General features: G+C 38.9%; 1 long non-coding RNA gene across 1 annotated transcript in view; it reads left to right on the top strand.

The window, feature by feature from the left end:
• Positions 1-20,672, top strand: part of LOC145524008 (uncharacterized) — a 181,685-nt gene extending 161,013 nt beyond the window's left edge. Inside the window, exon 4 of the long non-coding RNA XR_014067018.1 lies at positions 17,365-20,672. This is a non-coding gene — a long non-coding RNA (uncharacterized LOC145524008). The remainder of the gene's footprint in view (positions 1-17,364) is intronic.
• Positions 20,673-21,128: the final 456 nt, after the last annotated feature.

Below are 21,128 nucleotides of genomic sequence, written 5' to 3'. Positions count from 1 at the left end.
AAGAAAACTCCATCTGTTTTCCATAGTGGCTACACTAATTTACATTTTCATCAACAGTGCACAAGGGTTCCCTTTTCTCCACCAATACTCTCACCAATACTTATTATTTCTGTCTTTTTGATAATAGTGATTTTGACAGATATGTGGTGATATCTTATTGTGGCTTTGATTTGCATTTATCTGATGACTAGTGATGTTGAGCATCTTTTCATGTGCCCCAAACAAGCAAATATAACAAAAAAGAAAAATAACCCACAGGTACAGAGAACATACTAGCAATGGCCAGAGAAGACCAAGTAAGGGTATAAGCTAAATTGATGAAGGGGATAAAGAAGTACTTTACTACCAGTTGTAAGATAAATCAGTCACAGGGGTGTAATGTATGGCACAGGGAATATAATTAATAATATTAATAACTTTTTACAGTGTGTAATGTATAAAAATATCAAATCATGTATAAAAATATCAAATCACTATGTTCTGTACACCTGCACCTGCAACTAATATAATGTTATGTCAACTATAGTTCAATTAAAATAAAAATAAAGAAGCAATGGATGAGAGGCAGAATACTACTACTACAGGACTTCAGAAGACTCTGGTTTGTTATACACACAGCTAATGGATTCATCCTGTATTGCCTGTTCTCTTTCCTGGTCATTTAGTCACAGAATACTACTACTACAGGACTTCAGAAGACTCTGGTTTGTTATACACACAGCTAATGGATTCATCCTGTATTGCCTGTTCTCTTTCCTGGTCATTTAGTCACTAAGTCATGTCCAACTCTTTGCGACCCCATGGACAGTAGCCTGAAGGTTCCTCTGTCCATGGGATTCTCCAGGCAAGAATACTGGAGTGGGTTGCCATTTCCTTCTCCAGGGGATCTTCCCAACCCAGGAATCGAACCTGGGTCTCCTGCATTGCAGGCAGATTCTTTACCAACTGAGCTATGAGGGAAGCCCCGTTCTCTTTCCTAGATTGCTAAATTTGAAATTAGCAGAAGATAAATTCACAAGATTGCATAGGAACCCAAACTTTGTTTCATGCTAAGAGAGGAGAGGATGGAATTTAATAGATAGGAAGAATATTCTTCTCCTAGTAGACTTTTGCTATTCAACACTTATTCTGCATTTACCTCTTCTAAGTTCTTTGTTAAAATAATACTCCCACTTAGACTATAAGATTTAAGGTTAATGTTTATTTTTAATACTTTAAGATTAATAATATTCTATATCTAAAGCACTTTTCACACAGTGACTGACACATTGTAGATGTTCCATTGTACACTTACAATTTTTATTTCACTCTTTGATTCCGGTCAGGCAGGTAGTTGGTCATCAGCCAAAAAAATTGTTTTTTCTTTCGTGCCCTCTGAGATTATTGGCTTTTTGCTGATCTCCTAAGATATTTTACCATTCTGTTCATCAAAGATCTGCTCTAAACCATAGCTTCCCTCAAAGCAAAATAACTAGAGTCAGAGAGGCACCGAGTCAAATGTTGGCAGTGTCCATCGGCTGTGTCATAGCCAAAGGATCCCATGCATCTTGGCATCATTCCCAAGGGTATCTCTAGTATGGAGCTACTTGAATTAGACTACCTGCCTCTGATTCTGCTGAATGAATATTCTGTTCATCTCAACAGCTTCCTTTGCTTTGATTCTACATTCACTAAGCAATCTTTACATTTTTATTTTACTTCCTATATAATTCTTCCTACAAGAAAAGAATATTTGCCACATACAATTCAATTTTTATCCCTATATTAGTTATTTCTCCTCCCAAATTAACAAATTAATATTCAGGTTTCCTATACTGATTTTGAAACTTCATTTGGGTCTGTCCATGAGATGTGGCAGGAGTTTTAAGAATAACAAAGTTCTTTCTGAGGCTTCAAGGCTGGAGAAACAAACCTAGCTTCAGAAACAAATAGTAGCCACCAACCGAGGTCTTCTGAGACATAGGCTGGTGGCCTTTCCCCGAGGGAGGTCATCCTCTGTGGCCCATGGGTGACTGGATGCACGTTACAGTATTTCTGTAGAAGACATTAGTGATAGTGTACTCTTTCCGTTGGCTCTGGACTCAGACACAGATTTGATTACTGTCTTGTCAAATGTAATCTATCTGACATGAAATGGACATTGAAGTGGTCATTTCTACAGTCACCATACAAGACCACTGCACAGATCATACAAATGTTTCAGTCATACTCATTATCCATACACAATACTGTGCAATCATTCTGGGTGTGAGGAGGACCTTGATAGTGTACATGACCTTGACAGTACGTGGTCCTAACAGTGCTCAAGTCTAGCTGCCTACAAGCATGTGGAAGCTGAGCAGTACACTGCAGGGTTGACTCCATTTTACTCTTTTTAACTGTCACTGAGATAGGCTGCCCAGTAGAAGAGCATAGCAGTTTTTTCAGATGATCAGGATGCCCTGATGGGACTAGAACTGGCTAAATTTCTTATTATTATTCTGCTTTGTTTTAGTCTTAGTTTCAACAACAGTGATCAAACTTACTCATTTTTTTTCTTTACTAGTTTATTATTTATCTTCATGGCAAGTAGGTGAGACAGATAAGGTAGATTTGATTGATGAGGAAAGAAGCTTAGAAAGGATAAACAATTATACAAAGCTCAACACAGTCAATAGATGATAGAGTTGGAATTTGAAACTTGATCCAAAGATCTATATCATGTATTAGTTTAATAGACTTTAGAACAGTGGTTCTTGCATTTCAGTATACTTAAGAATCAGTTGGGACCCTGACTACATACCAAACTAATTCAAGCTGCTAGTTAGTTCTTCCCAAAACAATTGTAGTGAAACAACAGTTAGAAACGAAGTGGGGGGGAGGGGAGGGAAGGAAATATGGACCTGAAAATCTAAACAAAAACTGTGACAAACTTTTAGAGGAGCAAACATGTTTCAGTTGGTTAGAAATACATAGACATAGTAATGGTAAGATTGGTTGGACAAGAGCTATTTAATTACCTGAATTCAGAGAAAATAATTTTTAAAAAGAAAATGGAAAATGAAAGCTAAGAGATTTAAAGAACAGAAGCAGAAATATCAAAATTGAAGAGTAGGCACTACCAAAAAAAAGGGAAAATAATAAGCTAAGAAGAAAATATTTGAAGAAACAATATCAAGTTTGTCCAGTTAAAGTAAGATAAAAGATTGAAAGGCTTCTCTGGTGGCTCAAATTGTAAAGAATCTGCCTGCAGTGCAGGAGACCCGGGCTCGATCCCCGGGTCAGAAAGATCCTCTGAAGAAGGGAATGGCAGCCCACTCCAGTGTTCTTGCCTAGAGAATCCCATGGAAAAGAGGAGCCTGATGAGCTACAGTCCACGGGGTCACAAAGAGTTGGACATGACTAACACAAAAGGTTGAAAATCTAGATTGAAAGGCCTTAAAGAGAAACAGGAGAGAAAAGAAAAAGGAAAGCTTCATACCCAGATATATTATGATGAAATTTGTAAACATAAAAGAAAATATAAATGTTTCTGAGAGCAAGGACCAAAAAATTTTAGGAAAGCAATTTCTTGGGTTAAAGAATAGATGCATTTGTAACATTAATTGGTATTGCCCCAGTTACTCGCTATAGGAATCGCAGCAATTTATACTCATGCCAGCAAAGTATAAGAGATGTCTGTTTCCTTGCAGCTCAGCCAACATGGTGCATTATCAGACCTGGAATTTTTGACATTTGATAAATGGCACTTCAGAGTATTTTTCATTTACAGTGACCTCAGTATGAGTAAAGTTTTATGTATTTTCACATGTCTAAAAGCCCCTCATGTGTGTTTGTGCTAAGTTGCTTCGGTCATGTCCGAGTCTTTTTGACCCCATGAACTCTAGCCCACCAGGCTCCTCTATCCCTGGGATTCTCCAGGCAAAAATACTGGAGTAGGTTGCCATGTCCTCCTCCAGGGAATCTTCCTGACCCAGGGATGGAACCCACGACTTTTACCTCTGCCTGCACTGGCAGGTGGGTTCTTTACCACTAGTGCCACCTGAGAAGTCCCCCAAACCACCCACATACCCTTTAATACAAACTATTTGTGTCTTTCACTCACTTTTTCATTAGGTTTTTGCTCTTTCTCAATTTTCTCCCCCATTTTGTCACTTGTCTTCTGACTTTGCTTATAGACAGAATTTCTGATTTTTACATAAATAAAAATTTAAATTTTCTTTTATAATGTCTGAATTTTTGATATTGTAAAGAAGGATCTTTCCACTCCACAGATAAAATTCCTAGGGCTTTTTAAAAAAATTCCTAAGCATCAACTTTGGAATTTCTGGTCCTGTAGTTCTGACATAAAGTCAAGACTCTGCTTTAGAAAATTCTCTAGCCTAACCTACCCTCTTGTTAGATACTCAGCAAGTGATGAATGGTGTCAGTAACCCAAAGATCACTTGATATTAAACCGCTCATTGAAGGTAAAGCTCTGATTCTCCAAATCTGTTAGTTCGTTGTTGTTCAGTCACTTAAGTCGTGTCCCACTCTTTGTGATCCCATGGACTGCAGCACACCAGGCTTCCCTGTCCTTCACCATCTTCTGGAGTTTGTTCAAACTCATGTCCATAGAGTCAGATGATGCCATCCAACCATCTCATTCTCTGTTGGCCCCTTCTCCCCCTGCCCTCAGTCTTTCCCAGTATCAGTATTTTTTTCCAATGAGCTGGCTATTCTCAACAGGTGGCCAAAGTGTAGGAGCTTCAGTATCTGTCCTTCCAGTGAATATTCAGGACTGATTTCCTTTAGGAAAGACTGGTTTGATCTCCTTGTTGTCCAAAGGACTCTCAAGAGTCTTCTCAACACCACAGTCTGAGAGCATCAGTAAAGTTGTGATCACTTTGAATACTTACATCACAAACGCATAATTTCAGAAGTTGTGAAACTAAGGAGTCTGTGAATAAGCCTCCCTCCCACAGCCCCTCTGCAAGGATTCTGCTCACCTCCATTAGAGTCAGTACTGTTTCCAGATCCTAGCCCACCTAGCACAGGCGAGGGGGCAGGGAGGGATGATCGTCCAACGCAGGCCACAAACAGGGAAAACAGAGGTGGCGGTACTAGAAAGAAGTTTCTTCTTTTGTTGCCCCTATTGATCTGTTCTCTACACTCAAAATGATCTCCCCTCTCTTCCATGCATTAAAAACGCACAGATTCATTTAACATAGCAAGCTCCTTTTCCTAGCTCCCCCTTCTCCCTCCCTGCTCACTCTATTAAGTTTTTAGACATCATTTGGTTCAGTGGTTTTCAACCCCTGCTGTACAATAAAGCCACCTTAGGAGCTTTATAAAACTCCACTTGCTAGAGCCTCAAGCCAAGCCTATGAAGTCCGAATCTCTGGAGGCAGGGGTCCAACATGTTATCATATCTTCTCAGGTAATTCTAAAATACAGCTGACAGTTCAGTTCCTCCTCATCTAGTTAATCAATTAACACTTCCTGCATAAAGAACAGCCAGTCTAAGGATGCAACCAGAATTTTGATAAACCTTGAGAATTGCTTTTGGAGATGGTACATTCTGGATAGAGTGTGGTAGGAAAGAATTTGTTTCCCAGAGAGTACCATGAAAAGCATGGGAAATTAGGATTAGGATTTGAAATACCTCAGCTGGAATTCCATCACCTCCACTAACTTTGTTCACAGTAATGCTTCCTAAGGCCCACTTGACTTTGCATTCTAGGATGTCTGGCTCTAGGTGAGTGATCATACCATCGTGGTTATCTGGGTCACGAAGATCTTCTTTGTATAGTTCAGTGAGTTCTTGCCATCTCTTCTTAAAATCTTCTGCTTCTGTTAGGTCCCTACCATTTCTGTCCTTTATTGTGCCCATCTTTACATGAAATGTTCCCTTGGTATCTCTCATTTTCTTGAAGAGATCTCTAGTCTTTCCCATTCTGTTGTTTTCCTCTCTTTCTTTGTGCACTTAAGAAGGCTTTCTTATCTCTCCTTGGTATTCTTTGGAATTCTGCATTCAGTTGGGTGTCTCTTTCCTTCTCTCCTTCTCCCTTTCTTATCTCATTATTCCACATTTCACCCATCCCACCCCCACCCGCCTAAAGTATAGGCATCTCTTTGTTTCCCACATAGCCTACTTTTCAGACATTAAGTATTAGATATTCCTCAGCACAAGAGCTGAGAAGTCTTTTCTCAATCAAATGCATTTTTCTAATATTTAAAGATGTTCGTCATGGTGAAGCAATTTAACTCTCACTTCCTGCATGTTTAAATGTGAATGAATAGGCTAATGTGTAACTTGGATTCTATCTCTGCAGACTGGCTGCTGGTATTTATAGCTAACCTTTTAGACAATAACTGCTGTTCCAAACCTAACAATCTCATTCTGTTCACCACAGTCTTTTCCATATCTAATGCATATGACCTGAAAATAGAATTTCCTTGATTCTAGTTGTTTTCTCCATTTTTCCATTTTGCCCTTAAGTCTTCCTTTTCACTGTTCTCCCACAAGGTAATTTTGCTCTCTTTCCAACTCAGCAATTCCAAATAACTAAAGTGTATCTTTTTGAAACAAATTTTATCTACACAGATTGAAAACATGATTGTATTAATGACAGCATTACTTTGGTTATTACAGAAAAACAAAATAGGTTTCCCCCGTATTTTTGGCCAAATGTACATTGAACCCATTATCCTTTGATTTTATATTTTCATTTTGTATACCAAGAATAATAGTTCCCTCTTTAATGTGCAGGTAACACATTTTTGTTTCAGGAGTTAGGATATAATAATTTAAGATGAGGGACTTATCTAAAAACCAGGCTCTAAAGATTATTCATTTAAATATTTGTGACATTAAAGATTATATATTTAAATATTTATGATATAAAATAACTTGATTCCTTATACCATAAAAGGTTTATATTTTTTAAAATACAGACAACTAAATCAGAAAACAACATTAAAATAGAGTCTATCAAATTTACCACTTTTAAAACTTCAATTCAATTACATAAAATGCAATTGTGAACTCATTCTGATTAAAAGCTTAAAGACTTTGAACTAGTACTAATGAAACAACAAAAAGTTTCTTTTACAATTAACAATAACTTGAGTATATGGGGGAATTCTTATTTGCTGGTAAGCAAGCTGTGAAGCAAGCAAAGTTATACAAATTTGGATGACTGAGAGTTTTTAAAGCATCCCTAATATGGAAATAATTTGCTAATATATTCTCAAACTTATCAGCATGTTGTTCTACATTTATGTTCAATAGTTAATGTATTTTAAAATAAAAGACTTCCTGCTCACCACATTCTTTCCCTTCTGTAGCAATATGTGGCCAAAAATGTAAATTAATTTTTATGAATCATTTTTCTTAAGTTTTTTCAGTCCATTTGAATGTCTTTCACCTCCTTGTTTTATATCCTATTTTCCATGTCACTTTCCAAATGAGAAATGTCAGTCTGTTTCAGTTTTAAGAGTGTGCAGCTCTTAGATAGCACTTAGGGTTAATTGGAATTTTCTGTCTGGTTACATTCTGAAAATTAAAGAGTGAGTTTATCAATAAGCCTGTGTTATCATTTCCATTTCTGCTGTTCCTCAACTTTAGTATGGGAGTCTGACTTTGATCTTTCATGGTAATGATTGCCAAGTATAAAATTCTTACTATGGCACTTTTCTGGGTCATAATTTTCTTTTTTAATAAGAAAAATATGGCATTTTCAACTGGTTTATATTGTTTTATGCCTCTTTAAAAAATAAATATTATGTGACTACAAAAATTAAATGGAAAAGTTTTCATAATTAAAGAATTAAATTACCAGTTAGAAATGTGGTTTTATCTTTGGTGTAATGTCCATGTTTATGGCTGAGGTAAAGAATCAGCTGAATTAACTAGATGGAATTTAACAGAAATGTATGTCATATATTCTGCTTATAATTCTACAAATATTTAACAAGAACCATCCAGTACAACTTGTCAAAGAAAAGGCTTAGAAGTTGTGTTGGACAGTAAGCTTCATGCCAGTCAAGAGTAGCTTTGAAAAAGTGAATTTGTTATTTTGCTATCTTATAATAGAATATTGTGTTGGATAATCTACTCTTCTCTTCACTGGTTAGGTTATATCTGATGTATTCTGTATAATCTAGTCATCACAATTTATATTTTTTCAAAAAGATACAGGCCAGGGTCCCATACAGTATTTCATGGAACATATTTTATCAGTAGCTACTGGGGGAAAAAGAGGTTCTATGGTCAGCCACTGAAGTAAACAGATTTCTTTATTGTAAGGCTTTCCAATGCTTTTAACATGCAAAACACAGTTTACGTCTATGAGAGGATATAGTATGTACATTTTTTTCCCTAAGGTAATTGACAATAGAATTCTCTTTTCATACAGAAGCTATTACCATATTGAAAAATAACCCAAGTGATAACTGGGTTCTACAGAATACATCTGAGAAAATACTGATACATTCAACTGGGACTTGATCAAACAAGAATAACCAGCAAAGCGTTTCTCCACTCCTGGCCTGACGTCCTCATCACACCACTGTCTCTCTTCTGATCTCTTCTCTGTGACCTAGATGTTGTCTTGAAGTTTGATTATACTCTGATAAAAAGAAAAATTTATTCTTGCCTTATGAAATATCTGATGCAGACTCAAGAACAGATTTGCTTGTTTAAATTTAAAAGTCAAAATTGGGATATTAGAATGTATGCAAACTGCTGAAGGTGACATATTTACAATGTAGTGCTCGCCTTTAATGTGGAAAACTTCTATTGGAACTACCATTTAGAGATGGAGTTTGTTACTGACTATCTCATAGCTTCACGCATGCATGCTCAGTCGCTTTAGTTGTGTCTGACTCTTTGTGACCCTATGGACTGTAGCCTGCCAGGCTCCTCTGCCCATGGGGATTCTCCAGGCAGGAATACTGGAGTGGGTTGCCATGCCTTCTTCCAGGGGATCTTCCCGACCCAGGGATCGAACCCATAACTCTTATGTCTCCTGCATTGGCAGGCGGGTTCTTTACCACTGGCACCACCTGGGAACACCTTCTCATAGCTTCAGATCTATATAAATTTAGTTAAATTTTCTTTAGGAGTATGTGTAAAGCAGAATATCATCATTTGCAATGTACAGAATGACTCCAGCACATGCCAGATAATCTTTCAGTGAGCAAAAATTATGAAAGTATGTTCCAGAGCCTGAGAACACCCTAAAAGCCAGTCAGCACAGTCATTAATCTAATACTTTAATTCCTTCTACCCATTAAATGGCTTGGTAGCTAGGGAGATGAGGTGGGAAATACCCACAGTGAGAATGTCCAAGTAGAGCTAATTGAATCAGGTGACCTTCACATTCCTCTCTTTTCTGAAATAGTCTAACTCTGATGTGAAGGATTAGAATTAATCCAGAATAGGAAATATCATACAATTTTACATATTGAATTTAAATAATCTTATGTTGATCTGTGCAAGACAATTGCTGGCATTATGGCATCAGTTGTTTAAAAAAGAAGCTATTTGTAAGACTCTGCTCTTCTACTCACACTGCCTAGACACACCAGAGGCAGGAAATGGCTCAGAGAGGAAATGGAGAAGAGTTCATGCTTGACAAATGTCCTAAAAAATCAATAGGCAGTATGTTTAGCTTTTATCGTTTCTAACGTAGATCAATATCTGGCCTGCGGAGGGCATCTGTAAGGTTGAGAGGTTCCTGCCTGATGTTGATGCCATCTTAAGCTTAACCAGTTGAGAGATCCTCCTCTCCCATCTTTCATGTCTCAGATGCTGTCAGTAATTTTGAAGAGTTCTTGAAATTTCCACATACACATAAAAATGTAAACAATAGAACCTCCAATACATTTGGGGGATCTAGAGCAGAGGGAAAGAGAAGCAAATAGAGGAAAACAACAGAATGGGAAAGACTAGAGATCTCTTTAGAAAATTAGAGATATCAAAGGAACATTTCATGCAAGGATGGGCACGATAAAGGACAGAAATGGCAAGGACCTCACAAAGGCAGAAGAGATGAGGATGAGGTGGCAAGAATACATAGAACTATACAAAAAAGGTCTTAATGACTGGGGTAACCACGATGGTGTGCTCACTCACCTAGAGCCAGACGTCTTGGAGTATAAGTTAAGTGGGCCTTAGGAAGCATTACTACCCACAAAGCTAGTGGAGGTGATGGAATTCCAGTTGGGCTATTTCAAATCCTAAAAGATGATGCTTTGAAAGTGCTACACTCAATATGTTAGCAAATTTGGAAAACTCAGCAGTGGCCACAGGACTGGAAAAGGTCAGTTTTCATATCAGTCCTAAAGAAAAGAAGTGCCAAAGAATGTTCAAACTATCGTATGATTGTGCTCATTTCCCATGCTAGTAAGGTTATGCTCTAAGTCCTTCAAACTAGGCTTCAACAGTTCATCTACCAAGAACTTCCAGATGTACAACCTGGATTTAGAAAAAGCAGAGGAACCAGATATCGAGTTGTCAACATTCATTGGATCATAGAGAAAGAAAGGGAATTCCAAAGAAACATCTACTTCTACTTTATTGACTACAAGAAAACCTTTGACTATGTGGATCACAATAAACTATGGAAAATTCTTAAAGAGATGGGAATACCAGACCACCTTACCTGTCTCCTGAGAAACCTGTATTTGGATCAAGAAGCAACAGTTAGAACCTTACATGGAACAACTGATTGGTTCGAAATTGGGAAAGGATTATGACAAGACTGTATATTGTCATCCTGTTTATTTAACTTCTCTGCAGTACATCATGTGAAATGCTGGATAAGTCACAAGCTGGAATCAACGTTGTCAGGAGAAATATCAACAGCCTTGAATATGCAGATGATACCACTCTAATGCAAAAAGCAGAGGAACTAAAGAGCCTCTTTATCAGGGTGAAGAGGAGAGTAAAAAAGCTGGCTTAAAATTCAACACTCGAAAAACTAAGATCATGGCATCCAGTTCCATCACTTCATGGCAAATGGAGAAAAATTAGAAGCAATGACAGATTTTCTTTTTCTTGGGCTCCAAAATCACTGCAGATGGTGACTGCAGACATGAAGTTAGAAGACACTTGCTTCTTGAAAGGAAAGCTATAGGAAACAGTGTATTAGGGGGGCTTTTCTGGTGCCTCAGATGGTAAAGAATCCACCTGCAATTTGGGAGACCTGGGTTCCATTTCTGGGTTGGGAAGATCCCCTGGAGGAGGGCATGGCAACCAACTCCAGTATTCTTGCCTGGAGAATCACCATGGACAGAGGAGCCTGAAGGGTTACTGTCCATGGGGTTGCAAAGAGTCAGACACAACTGAGCAACTAAGAACAGCAGCACAGACAGTGTATTGAAAAGCAAAGATATCACTGCCAACAAAGGTCTGTATAGTCAAAACTATGGTTTTTCCAGTAGTCATGTATGGATGTGAGAGTTGGACCATAAAAAAGACTGAGACCTGAAGAACTGATGCTTTCAAATTATGGTGCTGGGGAAGACTTGAGAGTCCGTTGGACTGCAAGAGATCAAACCAGTCAATCCTCAGGGAAATCAACTCTAAATATTCATTGGAAGGACTGATGCTAAAGTTGAAACTCTAATACTTTGGCCACCTGATGCAACAAGCTAACTCTTTGGAAAAGACCCTGATGCTGGGAAAGATTGAAGACAGGAGGAGAAGACCGCAGAAGATGAGATGGTTAGATAGCATCAGTGACTCAATGGACATAAACGTGAGCAAACTCCAGGAGACAGTGGAGGACAGAGAAGCCTGGCATGCTGCAGTCCATGGGGTCACAAAGAGTCAGACATGACTTAGTGACTGAACAACTTAACTAAAAAGTCCTTGAAAAAAAGAGTTGAGGAAGTCTAGAATGAATAGAAGTCAGTGTAGAGCTGTCATCAAATGACTGCCACTGTACAGACAGATCTTTGTGGGCTCAAAACAGGGAAACAAGGACTTAATGTAAATGTAACCAGAGTTCAGATATGCTGATTTGAGTGCACAGCATCTCTCACTCCATTCTTCCCATTCCCCATAGCCAGGTATTTCCCATAATGTACATAACCCCTTCATGCCCAGATTGGGGAAAGTCCTTTCCTCTTGATTCTAATGCTTTTTTGAAAAAAAACAACAACAACAGCTTCTGGAATAAACACCTCCCAGATCCAGCACAAACATTCTCAGCTTCTACCTTCCTAACCACATGCAGAGGCTGGCTCTTTCCACTATGGTAAATTTTTTGGGGAAGATTATTGCCATGTTCTTTTCCCAGGGCTTGGTTGGAGTCACTTGAATCCACATCAAAAAAAAAAAAAAAATCCCCCAATTTCAACTTTCAAGAAGAAGTTGTTGGATATCTGAGATCCTTTTCCTTCCAAAAAATCCCTAAATTAACTCTGTACCAAGTTCTCTGCAGAACATTAACATCGTGGAAAAGAAGGGGCTTCTACTAAATTGTGGAAGGTGATATCAGTGCCGTGGTGGATTTCCTGTTACCCTCTTTCTCCCGGAACATTTCTTGAAATGGTATTATCATCGTGATTACTTGCCTTTCCAATTATGCCTCTAACAAAAAGAAATGACTGTTTGTGTTTCTATCACTGGAGTGGTTTCAAGCTGAGATTAGATGATCACTTGTCAGGAATGTTCTAGAAGTGATTTATACATCAGAGAAGTTAACTCAAATGACCAATAATCTCTTCTTCCGATTTGGAGATTGTATCTCTCCACAAGAATTTTCCAGCTTGTTAAAAATGTACTGTCTTTGGAGGAATTGTGTGTGCATTAAATTTTCTAAGAAATACTTTCATTAGACCTAAATAGTCCTTTCTCATCACAACATTTTTGTGCAACTAAGTTATCCAAAGGGAAGTGGTGCCTCATTATCTGGGCTCATTATCTTAGTACCAGAGTCAGCATTAGCCTCGGAAATACTTGTGTGATTTTGCTAGGGGTTGACAGATGGACTGATAGACAAATGCCCAGCTGCTTGTGGCAGGTCTAATAGAGGAAGCCTGGCCCCCACATTCCCACAGCCGTCTCCTGACAGCAGGGACCACAGAGCAGCGGACGGGGCATCTGCCTTTTCTAACTGCCACAAGCTACAAACGAGAAAGTGGAACGGAATGTTAATGTCTTAGCCAAAAGCCCGGGTGAAATATGTCAAATGCATAAAGTTAATTATATCACACATTCATTAAAATCAAAGAGACATGGGAAGAGAAAGAGAGAGACAGACCCAAAGTCAGTTTTTTGGAAACAATGGCCATTGGTGGTTTTACTGAATTGAATCCATTTTGTTTCAAATCTAAGTTGTTCATAAACTCAGCCTTCATGTTGTTAAGGCCAAGCCCATTCCTGGACCTTAAGAGATAAATTCAAATTATTCAGAGCTTAGACAGGTTGTCCAAAGTTTGTTAGAAAACCTGAGATTTGTGTCTAATATCAAAGACTCCTGTATTCATGATTTCCAGAGTACATGAACTTTAGTAACTGGTGCAGATATTGCTTTGTCCAAATGGATTGTAGCAACCTGAAATGATTTTTTCCTTGTGTTCATCTCATTTACAATTTATTTGGCACCTATTCATTTTACCATTAAAGTAAGTCAGTGTTACAGCCTTGAACATGGGCTGCGTGATCCATATTGCTAATGAACACAAGATTGAAAGTTAGCAATAGTTAACGAACATAGAAGACTAATTTTAAAAACCCAATACTCCTCCCCACGCCCAAAAAAGATGCCTTAAATTGATCTGCAATTCAATGCGCTTAGAGAAAAACATTGCCTAGCTTCAGGAACTGCTCAGAAAACTCTATGTGTAAAAAGTGTGATTGTAGTTTGTTTCAAAAAGCTTAAACTGAGCTCATGGACATTGAAATGAATTCCTGGGCAATACAATGAAAGTTGTTACTACCCAGCAGAATGATAAAATTAGAAAAGCAAAATCATACAGAAAAATTGAACCCCTAAAATTGTGTTGCTTAAAAGAGAAATTTAAAGCCCTCTCAATGGAAGGAAGTCTTGCTTTGGAAACCCCCTTCTTCAGAAGCTTTCTACTCCATTCAGGTTTATCTTTAATTCATGGACTCTGGTAGACAAAAAAACATTACCATTGAAACTGGATTAAAAGCTAAGAGCTCAGTAAACACCTTAGGCAGTGGATGCCTAAGGGCTTTTTTGTCAAGCCTCTCCCACCTCTTAGGTTGAGAGCACCCACCTTTTTTTAGCCTCCATGCTTCTACCCTACTTTAGCCATGTGTTTACACAAGGACTGCCACTGCCATTGTGTTACCTCGTTGCCCCAGCAACATGGGCACAAAGCTCAAGCTACATCAGTTAGAATCCTTACCTGATGTTTTAAAAATTGGAACAAAGAAAAGAGATTTTCTTTTCTGGTGGTGGGAAATCTGGGATGATGTGGGTTCTGAAGCTGTGGACAGCCATGCTTTCATGTGTAAAGAAAACTACTGAGGAAATTAACAGAAAACGCAGAGAATAGAGAGAGTACGAGAGAGAGAGAGAGTCCATGTGATACTCAGGCCTGGATTTCTGTTTTCCCTGAAGTCCTGTCCTTAATGTTACTGACTTCCTGATAAAAATTCCCCTTTTTGGGCCAAGCTAGTTTAACTTAGGTTGTTGTTATTTGCAACCAGAAAGTTCTGAACAATATTCTCTGTGCATGACGATTGATGGATTGGAGCAGGCCACGGTTTGGTCAGAGAAAATAAATATGCGTCCGAAAATATGTGCTATGTTCACCTTTCATGTATTTTATCATTTGTGACCCACACAGTTGCTCCAGCCGCTATGCCAATAATAACATACTCCACCTATATCTCAGGAACATCTTCCCATCTATATCTCCATTTTCTTCAACTAATAGCTCAAAGCAAGCTCGCACAGTGAATCTCCTGTCCTGGCCTTCTGTCCACGGTACACAACAAAAGAAAGTATAGAACTATCAGCAAGCCATCTCTGCTGTACAGTTTTTTTGTAAGTCAGATCATTCTGCTGATTGGCTCATAAAAGTATCTAAAATAGTATGATCACTAACATTTCCAAAACAGGTGGTCTGATGCCACACTCAGGATTGTCTGACCCTGAGACACCCTTGGGACTCCGTGTGTGACCTGAGACTTTGGACTGACAGCTGCATAGCTTGAACCCAAGTTCAGCCTTCTATATGACTGGTGGGGCTTCCTTCTCCTGGCAAGAGAAACCATACCACCCCACAAGCCTCAGCTCTTCTAGCACTAGGCACCTGGCTGTCCCAGAGAAGGCTTATAAACAACCAGCACCTGAACTCTGCTTGCCGAACCCCCAAGTGGACCATAGGTGGCAAGTCTGCTGTCACACTTGATGTCGAGGAGCACTATCCCTTCCCTGCAGCCTATAGGGCTCCAGAGAGCTCATCAGCCTTACCAGGCGCTCTCTGGGGCTAATGAAAGATAGGTTGTCAAACGTCCTCTCGCTTTGCTGACCATTATTTGTATATTGTGAAAATCTGCTCCTTCAGAGATAGCGTGTGACAGTGGGGAGTTCTTCTCAAGCCGTCTTGCGCTACACGGGGCAACCACGAAATGACCCACCTGGCTCTACCTGTTACCTGGTGAAGTGGCACACCCTTGACAGACATCAGGGTTGGTTCTTTTTAACCACAATCCTCTCCTAATTGCATGCCAAGAATTAGTGTTAATTCATTTATTTATTTGTTTATTTTTGACTGCACTGGGTCTTCGTTGGGGTATGTGGGCTTTTTCTAGTTGTGGTGAGTGGGAGGTACTCTCTAATTGTGGTGCAGGGGCTTCTCATCGCGGTGGCTTCTCTAACTGCAGAGCACTGGCTCTAGAGTGCACAGGCTTCAGGAGTTTCGGCATCGGCCTCAGTAGCTGCGAAGAATAAGTATTAGTCCAGCTGCTTTTTATGTCTGAACTTGAACAGCGAAAACTCAAGGACCATGCCGGAGCTGAACTATATAAACAGGGTCTGAAGCTAAAGGGATATGCTCACATCTGCCATCTCTTGGCTAAACTGAGTATCTGCTCTGATGAATTCAGCTCAGCAAATCATATACCCCCTGCTTTGCAGTGCTGCATACTGTTCTAGACACTTTGGGGGATTAGAAAATGAGCCACATCTCTCTCTGTAAACAGACCTTGGTGTGATCACAGATATTATATTCTTGCAGCAGCTTGCTTGTTTTATTGCTTGAACTTTTTTCACATCAGGAAGACTAGTGCTTGGCCTTTTCCAGACAGATAAACAGGTCTGTGCTTGGGGTAAAAATACAAACCTAACACCTCAATAGTTGCCTAACACAACTTAGAGAAGAACCAAGCGGGCTTTGGTTGGATACTAATGGCAAGTTTGGATCTTGGGAACTGAAAGTAAAAAGGACACCGTATTTGACTCAGATAACTAAAGACGGGAAGGGCCTGACACTGAGTATAAGTCAGTCTGCAGAGAGCACCCGAAGTCCAGGTTCTGCTCAGTCACCCAGTCTTCAAAACCAAAGGTTTTGGAACCAGAAAGGGACAACAAAGTCAAAGGATTAGCAGGACTGAGCCTCGGTGGAGCTGGTAGGTGGGAAAGGGGATGTAGAGACAGGAGGAGCAGAGACAGGGCCAGAACAACCACTGCAGACATAGGGGCTTTTATTTCCCAGAGGACTTGGCAGTACATGAGTCAGACTTTTAAAAGTTCAAGGCCAGGGCAGACAGAAGTAAATGAAAAAAATTATTATTCTTGTATTTCCATTGTACCTGAATTATTCCACTTTCTTGAGGTTAATTCCAATACAGCTAAAAACAGGAAGAAGTGCTTTTGTTTCCTCACCTTGAAGAGCACAGAAGCTACAGCTCAAACCATTCTTTTTAATCTTTCAGGCAATGTAAATGAAAGCTGTAAATCAAATATCTTTGTTGAACAGCAAGGTAAAAGTTATTTCTGAAGTGGAATGTAGAAGATGAGGTATAATATTTTGAATTTGGAAATAATAAAGCAATTTTCTGAGAAAAATTTTACAGAGCATTTCCTAGTAAAATGACCTTCTGTGTCTCTGGTCAAAGCCCATTTACTCATTTTTTCATCCATTCTGTGAAAAGCTTTGAATTAATGTCAACTTATTAGCTTTCACTTAAGGCAAAATTTTTCAACCTCTGTTTGAAAATATGTTTCACGTATTTTATCTGACATGTATTCTCTCTAGGTGTCAATCTTCTAAACTGTTAACATTAAAACTAGAGTTTATAAGTTTCAAAAAATGCAATAGCTAAAATTAATGCAAATAATGGCTAAAGAAAAAAATCCCCAATTATCAAAGAAAGATATAGTGACACTCATTTTAAATACTTGCCCTTTGCAGATGGATTCAATAAATATATATTGGAGCGTACTCCGTTCCAGGCACTGTTCAAAACCCAGGAGATCACCAGGGAACAAAACATGGACACAGAGTAGAGGAGGTGGGAAATTAACAATACATATGTAATGATAATAAATTGTATATAGCAATATAAAGTATAGCTCTAATAACACAAGCATATGATCATGGTAAATGCAATGAAGGAAAAATAAAGGAAGCCAAAGTTCTTTGGACAGCAAGGAGATCAAACCAGTCAGTCCTAAACGAAATCCACCCTGGATATTCATGGGAAGGACTAGTGCTGAAGCTGAAGATCCAATACTTTGGCCACCTGATGTGAAGAGCCAACTCATTGGAAACGATCCTGATGCTGGAAAAGATTGAGAGCAGGAGAAGGGGATGACAGAGGATGAGATGGTTGGATGGCATCGCTGACTCAGTGGACATGAGTTTGAGCAAGCTCTGGGAGATAGTGAAGGACAGGGAAGCCTTGGGTGCTTCAGACCATGGGATTGCAAAGAGTCAGACACAACTGAGTGACTGAACAACAAATGGAATGGCAAGTGATGGAAATGTCGTTTTAGATACAGGTTTTCTGGAAAGCAAATCTGGAACCAGTATTGTCTCAATTTTAAGGACTACTGATCTAGAGACAAAGAGGTTTAATCCCAACTTGGCAATTCAATAACATTATGTTCCCAGGAAGATTATTGTATCTCCCTAAACTTCGGTGCCCACATTCATAAAGTGGGGATAAGGGAACCTTCTTCCAAGGACTGGTGTGAGTGCTTAGCCAAGTGCCTGGCACCCACGATACTCCATGAATCCTCATTATTATTATCTGAGATGTGAAACCGTGATTTGTTTGTTTTTTTTTTTCTTTTGTAAAAAGCATTCTTGCTGTACATCACTGCTAAAATAAGGAAGCTTCTTCAGCTATCATGGCCCCATGATCACATATATGGCTTTAACAAATAGACTTATAAGCAAGCTGCCTGGATCTCATCTTACATTCCTCTGTTTTTCTCCAGTATTCAGTGGACTCACCTTGTTTCTTAATAACTTAGTTTCTTTGGGGTGCACCTAAGTCATTTTTACTGACTGTCTCTACTCTAGCAAAATGAAGTGTATAATTGTTTAACTGCCAGAGGTTATAGTTGCCTTTTTATTTCCCTATAGCACTTCCAATATGGGAACATTTTTTCTAATTACCAGTTTTCTTATCTATCTTCCAACTGGGCAATGCTACATCCTACACCCAGTGGGGGTAATTATACGACATGTAAAGAAACAAACTTGCAAGTAAAAAGATAGCACCACATAAAAGAAAAGAACTCCCAGATTGGATGTTTTGCAGCATTGCCACTGGTAATAGATGTGCCAGTTCTGAACTGATGAAGCTTTTATATTCTAAAATGCTTTTAAAGCCAAGAACATCTAAAATGGAGGGAGATGACGGCAGACACAGCTCCTGCCTGTACTCGGCTTGTCTTCACCGATACTTCAGCACCACATCACCAGGAATGTTACTCAGCTTGACTGCATACTGCTTAAATCCCTTCCCACGCCACCTGGTTATTCAGATTACCTGGGGAAGAAATCATCCAGGAAACTAGTTGCTCAGAGTAGTTTGCGAGAGAGATGAAGTGACTTGGGCCATAATTCGTGACAGAACCGAAGTAAAAATCAAGTTCTCTGAATCCTATATCTCCATATCCATTCATTTTACATTCAGCTTCCTGCTCTGAGTGAATATGACAAAACCATCCCACAAGATAAACAAGAAGAAATATATTAAGAAAGGTGGGATGGATTTTTGTATGTAGTGTGGGTTTTTCTATAAACCATCCATAAATGCCATTAACACAGGTCATTTATAGCTATAATATTATTCAAATTTATTCACTTTAGCAAAAAAATGTGTGAAGAAACAAAATATTAGTCTTCATGTTTTGATCAGTTTAACAGATAATGTGTACTGAGCAATAGCACCAAGACTACTACAAATCTTATGAAACCCAAAGATCTACTAAAGAAACTGGAATGTGTCACTAAGCTTTTGGTCATTGTACTATTCCAAAATAAGCCACTTTTGGGGTGAGATTTTGTATAGAATCCATCTGGTGCTTGAATCCACAGCAGCCTTTTCTTTTATATTTTCTTACGTGTATGCATGTGCTAAGTCGCTTTAGTTGTGTCCACCTCTTTGTGATCCCATGGACTGCAGCCTGCCAGGCTCTTCTGTCCGTGGGGTTCTCCAGGCAAGAATATTGGAGTGGGTTGCCATTTACTCCTCCAAGGGATCTTCCCAACCCAGGGATCGAACCCCCTGTCTCTTATGCCTCCTGCATCGGCAGACAGGTTCTTTACCACTAGCGCCACCTGGAAAGCCCCATGTTTGCATAAATTGCTACATCTACATCTTTTAAGAGGATCCATGATGAATTCCTAATGATCATTTCAATAGGGTAAACATATACAAGAGACATCAATTATCAAAAATAAAAGCAGATTCCAAATTCCACATGCCTACACACGCATAGAGTTATTGGCAAAATTCATCAAGTATTGCATTAAAAATATAGGTTAAAATACTGTCATTTTTCTTCATTTTGAAATATTGATTTTTCATTTCATTTTTTAATAATGAAATAATAATGCAAAAGTATATTTAAATAAATATTTACTTATATACCCCAAGAAGAGGAGCTCTACCCTGTGTCCTGTGCTTTCATTGGTCCTGCATAACACAAACAAAAAAAGAAACATCTTACAGAACCTCTGGGTGCCACTCAGAATCGTCAGTGCTACTTACAGCGCAGCCACCCCTCCAAACACCTGTTCTAATGATCAGCACCATTCAGGCCTCTGAGGCATAATTACCCATATCTCCTGCTTTATATTCTGGAAACAAAAGGCAGATGCAGGTGTGGGCTGTGAAAATCTGTGGGCTGTGCCCCTGCAGACGCTGGTGATGAATGCTACTTCAGAAAGGAGCACAGAAATGTTCGGGTAAGAGAAAAGACAATTCAATCTACTGCTTGGATCCTGCCTTTCAAACAGCATGAATGCAGTGCAGTGTTACATAACAACAACAGGAGTCCACTTCTAGGAAGCTATTGTAGAGCAAAAATTCAGAATCTGATTTTTTCCTTTGTGTGTTAGTTGCTCAGTCGTGTCCAACTCTTTGCAACACTGTGAACTATAGCCCGCCAGTCTCCTCTGTCCATGGAATTCTCCAGGCAAGAGTACTAGAGTGGGTTGCCATTTCCTAAAATCTTTAAAAAAAAAACAACACTTAAAAAAAATTTATTTTATATTGGAGTATAGTTGATTAACAGCGATGTGTTAGTTACAGGTGCAGAGCTAAGTGACTCAATTACATTCATACAAGTATCCATTCTTTTTCAAATTCTCTTCCTCTGTAGGTTATTGCAGAATATTGAGCTTAGTTCTTTGTGCTATACAGTAGGTCCTTGTTGGTTGTCTGTCTTAAATACAGTCTTGTGTACATGTCAGTCCCAAACTCCCAGTGTGTCCCTCCCCCCTCCATACTCTTTCCCCATGGTAACCATAAGTTGGTTCTCTAAGTCTGTGAGTGTTCCTGTTTTGTCAATAAAATCATTTGTATCATTATTTTAGATTCCACATATAAGTGATATATACTCAAAGAGGTGCAAGAATTTTTATCTGAGTGTTTTTGTATATTTAAAAAGGAACAACCTAGATTCTCAACAATAAAAGTATGGTTTAAGATAAGTATA

Source organism: Giraffa tippelskirchi, chromosome 10 (genome assembly GCF_054371585.1).
Source record: "Giraffa tippelskirchi isolate mGirTip1 chromosome 10, T2T-mGirTip1v1.2.pri, whole genome shotgun sequence".
NCBI classification, from domain to species: domain Eukaryota; kingdom Metazoa; phylum Chordata; class Mammalia; order Artiodactyla; family Giraffidae; genus Giraffa; species Giraffa tippelskirchi.
The sequence above is the reverse complement of the archived record's forward strand: the minus strand, read 5'-3'. Positions and strand labels throughout refer to the sequence as shown.